Source organism: Mastomys coucha, unplaced genomic scaffold, assembly GCF_008632895.1.
Source record: "Mastomys coucha isolate ucsf_1 unplaced genomic scaffold, UCSF_Mcou_1 pScaffold23, whole genome shotgun sequence".
Classification (NCBI taxonomy): domain Eukaryota; kingdom Metazoa; phylum Chordata; class Mammalia; order Rodentia; family Muridae; genus Mastomys; species Mastomys coucha.
In genome coordinates, this window is record NW_022196906.1 from 58,249,448 (window position 1) to 58,263,100 (window position 13,653).

Here is a 13,653-nt window from a genome sequence, read left to right on the forward strand (position 1 = left end):
AGAGTAGTCAGTGCTCTTAACCGCTGAGCCATCTCTCCAGCCTCCAGATTTTTTTTTTTAATTCTTTATTTTTATTCTTTTGGTGGGGAGGTTACAAGGGTGAAGGCAGATATGATAGGAGTGGAAAATGAATGGGATTGGGGTACATGATGTGAAATTCACAAAGAATCAGTTTAAAAATATGAAAAAAAATACAAGAAAAAAACCCTGAAAAGTTGCCTTTTATTTTTGTTTGTTTGTTTGTTTTTGCATCAAGAAAGGTATTTAATACAACTGAGGAACATAAGATCCCTAAGAGTGCCCTCCTGATGGGAAAGCCTGTGGAGTGTCCAGGAGAAAGCCAGGTGGCCAGACTGAAAGGTCTAACATTGCTCTGGGCCTGGGATGGCCTTTGTAAGGCATTAAAAGAAAATCATTGAAATGATGGGCAGTGGAGTGATGTCGGCAGGAGAGGCAGGATGCTGGTGCATGTGGGAAGGTAGCCTCTCACTTTCAAATGCCTATCAGTCATCATGACCATCAGAGGACTGTAAGATGGGGAGGCCCCAGGAGATTTCCCCACGAAGCTGCCAGAGACAGCTTCTTGCCAAGGTTAACCCAACCTCCTCTTCTGCCACACCCACCTTTATGCACCTCTCCTCCTGCCCTGGTTCTGCCCACTCTAGACTAGCTAGGCTGGCATAGCAGTGTTGGCAGGAAGTCGGGGGAGTCTAGGGATGTAATGAAGGTAAAGCCCAGGATTCAAAGAGAAGGGAAGAGAGATGGAATTAATACCCAAAGCTCTCTGGCTGCCAAACTGCCCATCCTCAACACCACCTAGCACAGAGGCTCTGAAGCTTTTCTGGGGTGTGGCAGAGGTGGGAGGCATCCTTCCCTGCACAAAGGTAAGTGCACGAGCACTGGCTGTGCCCTGTGGGTGAGGGTGAGATGTTGAGTAGCTGTAACAGACTGAGGGTTTCTCTGGTTTCTTTCATGCCTCCTTCGCAGGTGCAACACATGTGTGGTTTTATGCCCTACTCTGTGACGAACACTAGTACTTGTGTGCTTCAGCATTTAAAAATTATATTCTAGCGCAGCAGTTAAGAGCACTGGCTGCTCTTGCAGAAGGCTCTGTTCCCAGCAACAACCACCCGTATAACTCCAGTTCCAGGGGATGCGCTGCCTTCTGGTTTCCGAAAGGACCAGGTAAACACATGGTGCACTTACATACATGAAGACCCTCGCATACACATAAAATAAAAATAAAGATTTTAAGTGGTAATTATTATTATATCAGCCAAATAAAGGCATTTGCCCTCCCTCTAGCCCCCCACACTAGGCGTTTTCTAGAATGGCTCTCAAGAGAAACTACAGTCTCCGTAGCACAGATGTGGACATCAAATGCTGGGGAGTTCCCCATGGATAATTCGGGCCTCCAGCTGATATGCAGTGGCTGGGCCAGAATCAGGAACCACTACCTAGCCACCATTTTTTCTTTTAAAACTACCTCCAGAGTAAATGAACTTCCCTAGGCTTTCCAACCCGTCTCTTTGCTGAAGGGGTCACACCCACAGTGTGTAAATAAAGGAAGGGCTGGAAGAGGGACCACCCAGGACCTGAAACCTTGCCCCCTTGCCTTCAGCTGACCCACTGCAGGTTTCTCGAGCTTGAATACTGCTGGGAATTCCTCTGTCTCACCACCAACGCCTCCAGAACAAAAGCTCCCACTGAAGAAACTTCCTGCTCAACCTCTAAGGAGCAGGGCTCCAATTTCAACCAAACTGCTGGTGACATCATCTGGCTTAGGCTGGTGTGAGGGGCCGCTCCCCTGCCAGAGCCTCTCAGTGAGACATAAGATGTCCCTGTGAATAGTGGGGAAGTGCCAAGGCCATGCCTGGCCAAAGCGTTTCCCATCTCTGCCTTCATCCAGCTCCCAAACACTTAGTCATGGAGGCATTGTGAGCATGCCTGCATCCATTTGCCAATGGGAAAACTGAGTCCAGTGAAGCAACACCAGGGGCTTCTGAGTAGTTAGGAAAGTAGGCTCTGGGACAAAGGACAAGATTTCTGCTCTTGGTCTTTCCTTTAATTCATGTTTGTATGTATGCATGCATGTGTAAGTGTGTACATGTGTGCGCATGTGCTTACATGTGTGTATGTGTGGATGTGCATATACACCTATATGCAAAGGCCAGAGGACAATCTCAGGTGCTGTTCCTGGCTGCCGGACAACTTGTTTTGAGACTGGCCTGACATTCACTGATTGGCTAGGCTGGCTGGCCAATGCACCCCAGAATCCTCCTGCTTCTGCCACCCCAGTGCTGCCCCTCCCAGTTCTTGTCTTTTGTTTTTAACCTGTGTTCTGGGATCTGGCCCAGGTCCTTGTGCTTGCATCCCATGCACTTTACCAGCTGAGCCATCTCCCTGAGCCCTTCTTCCAATTCTTATGTCATAAAGCACAAAGGGAAAGACGGGACCTCTGTCAAAGACAAGTTTCAGGGGACTAATCACAAGGATTCCCTTTCCCAGCCACCCACTCTGTCTCCAGTGACTCCCTGAAAGCTCAGCAAGAAAACCAACCGTCTCTCACCCACTCATCCATCCATTCAGCATATCAGGGACCAACCACATGGGCTGGGTCCAGCCAAAGCACCTCGCCTGCTCGACTAATATTTTTATGTCAACCCAGCAAGGGGAGACCGTGGCTCAGGCAAGGAAGGAACAAACTGAGAAAATGTACACATGCTCACTGGACATGTGGAAGACAGACAGACGTTGCTTTTACTGCTGCCCCTCCCTCCACATACATTTCCATTAGCATCAGTTATAAACACAGCATATCGGCACAGGGCTCTAATCCATGTCCACCAGTCCATGTGGTGATTCCTTTTACCTCGGGTGCATTCTATGAGTTGTGGACACCACGAGTCACAGCCTGTCAATCTGTCTATCTGTTTGTCTGTCTGCCCCACCCCCTCTCTCTGAGACAAGGTCTGTGTGTGTATGTGTCTCTGTCTCTTGGTCTCTGTCTCTCACTCTATCTCTGTCTTTCTCTTTCTAAGACAAGGTCTCACTATGTAGCCAAGGCTGTCCTAGAACTAGCTATACAGCCTAGGTTGCCCTCACATTCTGATCCACCTGCCTCTGCCTCCCAAGTGCTGGGATCAAAATCATGCATCAGTATGGTTGGGACAGGTCTCTTTTTTGAGAGGTCTTAGGCACCTTCCTCATTCAGATGGGTAAATCCCTGAGGCCCTGTTTGTACTGAATAGTTCTGCTTAGCGTGGGAAGGAACATGTGACCAAGCTGGACCAATCAGATTCTTGCTAGTCTTCTCATCAGAACCAGGTCTGGCAGGAGAGATGCAGGGAGAGTTAGAGGAATGCCTCCCCTAGGTTGACTAGAGCAGGTGGGCCTCCAGTCCAGGCTCGAGGCCAGGGCTGGCTGCTTGCTCTTCTGGGGCTCCCAGACTCACCTACCATTTTACATTCTTTCCCGGTTTTACTCAAGCACAGGAAAGTTAGTTTCTGTCACTCATACTGGAGTATTGCTAAGGAGGACAGGAAATTGCATGATGTCAGAGATAGGCCTTCTTCATCCTTGTCTCCAGGTCCTAGCTCACAAAGACAGTTTGGTCTTTCTTGAATTAATGCCAAGTGAGTTTGGGGGTGTTTATTGATTTAGACCCAAGTCTTACAATAATGGCTGGAATTTGCATCAGGTCTACCAGCCCGGCTTTGAAAAATGGCTCTTATTACTATTATTATTATTGTTGTTGTTGTTGTTGTTATATTAAAATCATAAAACAAAACAAGTTGGGGATTGCTTGCCTACCATGCACAAAGTTCTGGGTTCAATGCTCAGTACTGCATAAACACAGCATGATGGTGCACATTTGTAATCATAACCCTTGGGAAGGTTGAAAGACAGGAGGATCAGAAGTTCAGGGTCAGTTTGGTCCACAGCCAACCTTAACTCAAACAAAATAAAACAAAATCAAATCACAGGTGGCCAGCGATGGAGTGAATCTGAAAGCTGTTTTGGTTCTGAAGCTTGTTTTATGGATGAGAGACTGGAAGAGAAGGAAGAGAAGCCCTCAATTTTCACACAGCCCCCCCCATCATGTGACACCGTTGTGCTGCTGCATCCCGCCAGAGCATAGCATCATAGCATTGATGACTAGCATGGGTCCCCCTTTCTGCACCTCTTCCCCCCAGAAGCCGACCCCTCAGTATCAGTAGGCACAGGGCACACTGATCCTCCTCTCAGTGTCCCTTCTCCCAGCATCCCTTCTCAGACAGCACCTGTGCTGTCCACCTGCTAACTGCTGCGAGTCTCCACCCTGCATGCCCTCTGTGGTCTGGGGCCAGTTTGACTTTGTGTCTTTGTCACTGGAGTTCCTAGTGTCAGAGCCTGGGCTTTGTCAGACCTAACAAGCCAAGCTCAGCCACCCATCCACGGTATTCAACAGACAAGCAATAGTGAAAAGGAGAAACCGGGATTTACTCGTGTGGCCACACTGGGAAGAGGAACAAGGAAGCTGGTGGACCACACAAGTGGTCCCTGGGGGCCTGACGTGAGGTTTAGGTTACTTAGATGGTGAGAGGTGCGTGGCTAAGCGGTCATGGTCAGTGTGGCTAGATCCCTTCATCCTTTCGTGGGCTCTTCTGTAAGGTGGGCTGAGAAGTGCTCAGGACAGTGGGAAGTCTCTTCCTGAGGGAAAGCTCTGCCTTGGTTGGTTTCAGCATTTTCCTGCTCCCACTATATAATACTAGGGAAGATTCAATTCCTTGGGAACCATTGTTTTGATAGTCTGATGGTCAAAGAGAGGGGCACAGGTGTTTCTGTAGCTTAAATGTGTTCCTGTCAGGATGGCCTCATCTTCATCCTCCCCGGACAGCTGAACTCCACTGAGTCAGCACACAGCCAGCCTTTCTTTCCTTCTATAATTAACAGCAGAGTGCCCATTCTGTGCTAGATTTGGACCCCCAGGAATCCTTGTTACCCACTAAACATAAATACTCCTAGGAGGAAGGACTCTGAAGTCATTTGGCATGGGGAGAGGTGTGAAAAGATTTGGCAGCAAAGTAGGATTATGCATTGGACTAGCTAAGCCATCATAAAGGCAGGCATTGAATAGGCAAATGGGTAAACCAAATAAGCCAAAGAGAATTGCAAAGACAAGCGACTGTGTATATTTTGTAAATATGTCGTGAAATGCCACCTTTAGGGGCTGAGGAAATGGCTCAATGGGGAAGTGCGTTCCATGCTTAGAGACTTGAGAGTGGATCTCCAACACTAACAAAAACCTGACATAGCAACAGACATCTGTAATCCCAGGGCTTGGGGGAGGGGGAGTAGATAAAGGGACTTCCTGGCCAGTCAGCGTAGCCAGGAAGAACAAGCCCAGGTTCAGTGAGAGACCCTATCTTTGTGAAAAGTGGGGGAGGGTATAAAAGAGAAAGACACGGCTGGGCGGTGGTGGCACACACCTTTAATCCCAGCACTTGGGAGGCAGAGGCAGGTGGATTTCTGGGTTCAAGGCCAGCCTGGTCTCCAGAGTGAGTTCCAGGACAGCCATGGCTACACAGAGAAACCCTGCCTCAGAAACAAAAACAAAAACAAAAGAGAAAGACACTGACTACTGACCTCTGCCTTCTCACAGGCACATGCATGAGGGTGCACACACACACACACACACACACACACACACACACACTTTATGGATCTCTGATGTTATTTTGTTTTGTACCCTCTATAGGCAAGCAGGTCTTGAGGACCTCAAATGTCTGAGTTGGCAGTTGAGAAAATCCAGGACCTCACATACATGGGATGAGCCCTGCCTTGGGGTCATGTTCTGGTGAGAGGAACCTACTGTTCACTAAGGACTTGTGCATGGCCACTCTTTGGTGCTTCATGGGTCTACTTCATGTTATACTTAGCTCATCACTGCTACAGTTCAGATCATTTCCTGCAGTGGATGAAGGACACCCGCGTCCAGGGTTGCTAAGCACCATCACAGGTAGCTACACGGCCCCAGGAGTGAGTCATCAGTAAATACTTGTTGAATGAATGGCACTGTGGGTTCCCAAGTCTATATGCTCATTTACTGGTAGCTGGCAGAAAAGACTTCTGAAGACTTCCCAAGCCCAGCACTAACCCAGCATGATTTGTGTGTGCATGTGTGTGGGTGGGCAGATACACATGTGTAGATGTGTGTAAGCACTTCCCATCAGCTCCTTCAAGCCTCATTTGACACATAACCAAACTAAAGCAGAAGAAAGAGATGAAGCCCTTGCCTACAGCCCCAGAAGAGGCACACAATGGAAGGTGTATACTCAGCCAGCAGCCCGGCTCAGGGTCCTTCCGAGTTCTCCATACTCTACTGTTTTGTGGGAAGCCAGTTCACTGTATATCCTTTCACTGGTAAAATCTCCACACACAAGCATCAACCTGCTGTGGTCTGTTGGTTTACAGTTCTGTTTTTTCTGGTGAGCTCCATACTTTTTCATGTTTTCATGTTTCATGTTTTCACCTGTTCTTCCATGTCAACTGTCTGTTCACCTTCATGGCTTACTGAGTGGAATCTGGATGCCGATTTTAGCTTTTAGTTAAAAAATAAAAAGCAAAAAAATAATATGCTTTCAAAGTTCCAGCAGATTTTAGTTCTTCCACGCTGTGATCTTCCTCTTGTGGTCCTCCTGTTTTATCCAACAAAAGGTTTTGATTTGTGTGTGCACACATGTGGCTACGCATACCTATGTGTCTGTCTGTGTGTGTGTGCACACATATGTGTGGAGACCAGAGGTCAGTATCTAGTGTCTTTCTTAATCACACTCCATCCTGGTTTTCAACTTAAAAAAAAAGGTTGGTGTATGAGTATTTGCTTGCATGTTTGTGTGTACACTCCATGAGTGCCTGGTACCTGAGAAAGCCAGAGGAGGGCATCAGATCTCCTGGAACTGGAGTTGCAGTTAGTTGTGATCAGCCATGTAGGTGGAGAACTAAACCCAGATCTTCTGAAAGAGTAGCGAATGTGCTTAACCTTGGAGTCATTTTGACATCCCAGCATTGCTGCTTGCTTATTGATTTGCTGTTTGTTTGTTTTTATGTTTCATTTCTCAGACATGCTGCAGACAAAAATGCTACAGGGAGTAACTTTCCTCTCCATAACAATTATTTACAGAACATTTAATTCATAGCCATCACTTTCCTTATTGTTAGCTTACTTCCAGTGTCACTATATACTGAATTAGTTTGGGCGTCTACTGATCATTATTCTCTGTTACTATACGGTTTGGATCTTTGCTGCTTCATAATATGCTGTGAAATCTGGTAGACTAAACTTGTTCTGTTCCTTTAAAAAAAGCTTCAGTCTTTTCCATCATTTTGAGTGCAGGCTTCTTTGCTCTCCATTTATCATGCACTTGCCAGACGTCCTTTAGGAGACTGAATAGGTAGTGCATTTCTCTATGGTAACCCGAGGGAGACTGTTGCCTTTGTTAGGACCAGTCTTTGGGGCATGTGGACTTGTGGTCAGTATTTTCATTTTTATTTCTCTAATTACGGTTCTATAACCTTTTACAAGAAATGTCATGGGGCTTGGGAGGTGGCTCAGTTGATAAAGTGCTTGTCACGCCAAGTATGAGGATCTGAGTTCCATCCCCAGCACCCATGTGAAAGGCCAGGCACTATGGCGCACGCCTGCAGTGCCAAGGCTGGGAGGTAGGGACAGGAGGATCCAGGGGTTGCTGGCATTCAGGTCTAGCCAAACCAATGAGCTCCAGGTTCAGTGAGACACTTTGTCTCAAAAAATAAGGTGGAGAGAGATTGAGGAAGACACCTGACTTCCACACACAGGTACAGACAGACAGACTGACACACATACCACACACACACACACACACACACACACACACACACACGAAATTTTATGATGTATGGTAAACCATGACCACATGTTGTATGTCTATCATTCAGTGAGGTTGCCCTGCATTTTCTGGCATGCCCTGTGTGCCAAAAAGGGAGCTCAATGCTCACAGGAAGGTTTGAAAGGTTTAGGAACTGTACACTCCCATTGGGGCATGACTCTGATGGCCATAGGCAATGGGAAGATGGGGCATGGGATGGAAAGGCCCTTGGGGGCTATGGGAGCCCTGCAAAAAGGAGAGGGGCCACCGCCATGTGAATGGACTTGGCCTGTCACATTTCCCTACATGAGAGTTGGGAAGGAGGCCTGTTTGGCTCAGGATCTCTGTTCCTGACATCTCCTAGTCTTAGTCAGGGTTTCTATTCCTGCACAAACATCATGACCAAGAAGCAAGTTGGAGAGGAAAGGGTTTATTCAGCTCACATCTCCATGTTGCTGTTGATCACCAAAGGAAGTCAGGACTGGAACTCAAGCAGGTCAGGAAGCAGGAGCTGATGCAGATGCCATGAAGGGATGCCACTTACTGGCTTGCTCAGCTTGCTGTCTTATAGAACCCAAGACCACCAGACCAGGAATGGCACCACCCACAATGGGCCCTCCCCACTTGATCACCAGCCGAGAAAATGCCCCACAGCTGGATCTCATGGAGGCATTTTCCCAACTGAAGCTCCTTTCTCTGTGATAACTCCAGCCTGTGTCAAGTTGACACACAAAAACCAGCCAGCCCACCTAGTGACATTTATAGTCCCAAGGTCCTTCGGAGAGGCCACTGGCCAATGTCTACAATGGCGATGCTAACTCTTCATCTGTTTAACTGTCAAGATTTGATGCTCCAGTGCCAGGGAGGCAACAACACATTTATTTTTGTTGCTGCTGTTATTATTGAAACAGAGTGTCATGTAACCCAGGCTCATCTCAAACTTGTTACACAGCTGAAAATGACCCTGAGCTTCTGATCCTCCTGCCTCCACTTCCTGAATGCTTGGATTACAGGCAAGTACTGGGTCTATGCCACGATGCTGCTGAAACCTAGGACTGTATGCAGGCTAGGCAACCTTCTGTCAGTCAAGCCTCATCCCTAGCCCCTGTAGTTTCTTTTGAATGCTCACGAAACATGCCAAACTCCCTCATTAAATCCTCAGCACAGTTGGGTGTGGTACATATCAGCCACCTTGAGCATGAAGGAGCAAGGCTGCAGGAGGTTAGGGGGTGAAAGGTTAGGGGTGAAAGGTCATAGGTACAGAGCCATTGGGTAGTGTCCTTCAAAACCCACATTCTCTCTACTCGAAGCATTCTTGGAGTGCAGCCTCTCAGTGAGTGGCCAGGGATCAATGAAGGAATGAAGCAAGAGCAGACCCCAAGTCTGGGTTGCAGTATCATTCACCCAAAGACCTAGTGTCAGTCACATTAGTGTCTGCCACCTATCTGCTCTCTGGTCCCAGCCACCTGTGTCTGTTAGCTCTGTCCTCCTGGCCCAGGCTTTAAGCTTCAGACTTCCATGGCCTGCTTCCTGCAGCTAATCTAGCATGATGCCTCCTGTCCTACAGAGTCAGAATGAGCTCCCTCTGCCCCTCATCCAAACCTGTGCCTCTCTCTTATTCTCTCTCTTGATCACCTCTATCCTGTCCTTCATTCTTCTTGTGGGTCATTCCCCAAGAGTTCCCAACTTAATCTCAAAGTGTGTTTAAGCCAGTGTCTTGCGATGGGGTTCAGTGAGCATCTCCTTGGGTGAAACCCTGGGAGTTTCTGGGAACCTGACCCTGACTTTCTGTCCACTCCACAACTTCAGGCTGTCCTACAATCCTCGGGATTCTCTCGAGCCATGGCTCTTTGTCTCTTTCCTTGACTGATAAGAGTATGAATGCAGTTTTAATGCAATCCAAAGAAAGGCATGCTAGATGTCTGGGTTTTCTAGAGAACATGTGAGCAAAGACATATAGAGAGGAGGAGGCCATTAGCACTGGTAACTGAGAGAAAAAAGGAGATAGGAGAGTGGGGGTGGAGAAGCCACAGCCAGGCTTCCTGCCTCCCTCCAAAGGGCAGCTGAGTCCAGGGGATAGCAAGTCTCCCTGAGAAGGAAGCAAGGCATGACAGACCGGATCTGCTTTACGAAAACTGACATTGTCTCTCTTGTTTTGTTAGCCACTGCTCAAGATCACAGTGGGCTATTGGGGGTCCCTGAGTCCAGCTCAGATCAAACAAACGTCTGGTCAGGCAGTGACCTCGTGGGAAGTGGCAGAGGAGGACGAATCGCCTCAGATCTTCTCCCTAGGGAATCTGGACAATAGCAGCCTGTGGCTCTCCTGAACCAGACTGCCAGACCTAGGTGGGAGGCGTGGATGCAAGGCTTCAGTATTTAGGCTCTGGGGCTGTGGAAGCCAGTGGTGTTTGTTATTCTGGTAGATGTGGTTCGGGGAAAGCTTCATTATCTTGTGTTCACGCAGACCCATCTATTGTCTTGAAGGTCCGGCCATCTTTAAGTCACAGGGCTGGGCCTGCACGTGTTCCATCTATTGTGATAAGACCCCAGGAGGCTTGGGGCTGATGTAATTCCCTAATAGCTCTGAGTGAGAAGCAAGTACCAGGGCATCCATCTCTGGGTCTACGTAAGTAGATCACAGGTACTGGCTATTGTTAGACAACTGGTCGGGAAAGCTCATTTCCTTATTAACCAGAGGTGAGGCCTAGGGTAAGTGACTCCATCTTGTCATCTAGAAAATGAGGATCATCACTGTATGCCACAGTACACCTCACACTGTTATCATTAGATGTAGTAACCTATTAAGTTAGCCAGTATGAAAGTGTCAGTTGTAGAGGTCAAAATTGATTTAGAGCAGTAAAACCGTGGCTGGCACATAGCAAGTGCTTTATAAATGCAGATTTAAAAGTATCGAATGTGCTGGTCTAGGGAGATGACTGAGCTGGCAAAGCACCTGCCATGCAAGTATGATGATCTGAGTTTAATTCTCAGAACCCATGCAAAAAGCCCACGTGTGGGGGCATAGACTTGTGCTACTGGGGAGGCAGAGCCAGGAGGATCTCTAGGGATCCCTGTCTGGGCTAATTGATGAGCTCCAGGACAATAAGAGACTCTGTCTCAAAACAAAAACAAACAAACAAAAAAGAAACAAGGTAGAGGGATTCTCTGGAACAATACTTGAAGTGGTCCTCTGGCCTTCACATGCACTGGTGTGGACATGTATACACACATGTGTATAAATACAAACATACAAAAGTATAAATTTTATTAATGTCATTGACGGTTAACTTTGTCAATTTTACATAAAATAGAATCTCCTGGAAGAGAATTTCAATGAACCATTGTCTACATTGGGTTGGCCTGTATGTATGTCCATGAGAGATTTTCTTAAGTTAATTAATATGGGAAGACCCAGCCCAGTGTGGGTGGCACCATTCCCTAGGCATGGGGTCCTGTGTTGTATGCGATTAGAGAAATGGAGCTAGGCACTAACACCAAACAAGCAAGCATGTGTGCACTCATTTTTCTCTGCTCTTGACAGTGGCAGTGGAGTGACTGGCTGTTTGAAGTCCTGCCTTGACTTCCCCACTATGACTGACTGGAACCTGGAATCGTAACCTGAAATAAATTTCTTTGACCCATACATTACATTTGTCAGAGTATTTTATCATAGCAACAGAAATGTTATTCTGGTAGATGTGGTTCGGAAAAGTTTCATTGTCTTGTGTTCACACAAACCCATCTATTGTCTTGAAGATCTGGCCATCTTTAAGCCACAGGGCTGGGCCTACACATGTTCCATCTATTCTGATAAGACCCCATCATCATCATCATCATCATCATCATCATCATCATCATCATCATCATCATCATCATTCTCTCATAGCTACTGTGACACACACAGTCCTTGCCCAGGCTGACCATGAGAGAGGAAGTCCTATGATGCCACTTGGTGCTCAGCCCCCTGGGAACCACAATGCCTCCTTCCACAGTTTGTTGTTGTTGTTGTTGTTGTTTTTCTGAGAAAAGTGTTTATATTGGATAATCTTATATAAAGTTTTCTCAAGCTCAGGTTCCAAGCGCCCTCAGACCATGACTCTTCTCAGCTATGTCACCTGCTAACCACTGACATATGAAAAGGTCTAGAAGTTTCTGATACACTTGCCCCTGGGTTACTGCTCTCCTTCGGGGAGCCTCAGGTGACCACACAGTGAAGTTCCAGCTCCACTTGCTGCTCAAGCAATTATTTCAAATAGAGGGCTCGGAGCCAGGAGACTAGTGAGATGGAGCAGCAAGTAAAAGTGGCTTCGGTCAAGCCAGAGGACTTAAGTTTGGTCCCTGGTAAAAGGAGAGGACAGACTCCCAGAAGTTGTTCTCTGACCTCCCACATGCACACTGTTTAATAACCCTCCAACACACACACACACATACACACGCACCCACACATATGCACACACATGCACACACACCCACACACATGCACACACACACGCACACACACATGCACACACATGCAAGCACGCACACATGCATACACAATAAAGATATACATGAGGTGGAAACATAAGGGTTCTTTGGAAACTCAGTTGTGTTGTTGGATGGTGTTTTGCTGGGCAAACATGTGAAAAAGTGTTTTCCTGAAGCAGACACAGATGAAAGGATATTCTGCTAAAGCAAACAGATGAAGGACATGTGATGAAGGATCTCTGCCAATGACACACATGTATTGGTTCACCTTGCAATGCATTGCTGAGCTCTGGTTATCATGACTCCATCCTGCTGCTTCTTGCCACTTCTGAGGATTCTGGCTGATGGGCAGAGTGATGTCTTCTGATACAGATTCATGTGGAGTTTTGCTAAGACAGACTCTGTGCTTAGGCAAGACACATGGCAAGGCAAGACCTGCGGAGGACACATGATGTTTGGGGACAGTGACAGGGGCTTGGCTTGCATCGCTAGCTTTGCAATGCTTTTCGATCTCCACTTTGATGAGAAAAGCACAGCTGAGACCTTCTCCTGGTGTCCCTCATGGTCCTGGTCCCTCCTGCTGACTTGTGCCCATCCTGCTGAGGCCTAGCTGTCTCTGCTAGGTCGTGCCACCACTGCTGATTCCCGACACTACCGAACTGAACTGCTGGTAGATTTGTGTAGTGCTTTCGAGTGGATCGAGCTGCCACAGATGACTCCTGTGAGCTAAACTGCTGACTTCCTAACAACACAGGTGGGATTTGCTTCAAAGAACAACTGCTAAACAGGTCCACTTCCCCTGTATACTTTCTTTTCCACTACCTCTGGTGGATGGTGGGCTAGAGGGGAAGTTAAAGCATTTAGGAACCCATATTAAAAGTATGTCTTTGAAAAACCAAAGCCAACACACGTGGTCTCTTCCTGATGCATCCCCACATAACACCACAACTATGACTTGTCAGTCTTTGTTGGACATTACTACGTTTTTACACACAGTGACCCATGCACCCATTTTAGTGGCTCCTGTGACCAGCCATTTGAGTGTTGTAAAAACTAAGAGAAAAGATGTCCTTGTCTAATGCCGCAGGGCCTATAAGTGACAGAAACAGAATTCAAGCCAACTCCTTGCTGTTGGCCATGAGCTTTTCCTTTCTTAGAATTCTGCCGCGGACCGGGGTTTCTCGCGGGGTCCCTTATTCTGCGGGACGATGAGTTCTGGCCAGGTGGGTATGGGATTCAGCTTTGACAAACAGACTACACACGAGTGGTGTAAAATCTGAGTGTATTTCTTTAAAAA

General features: G+C 47.3%; 1 long non-coding RNA gene across 1 annotated transcript in view; it reads right to left on the reverse strand.

Annotated features, from left to right (window-relative positions):
• The window catches only part of LOC116073089, a 42,107-nt gene that overhangs the window by 2,565 nt on the left and 25,889 nt on the right, over positions 1-13,653 (reverse strand). The window lies entirely within an intron of this gene.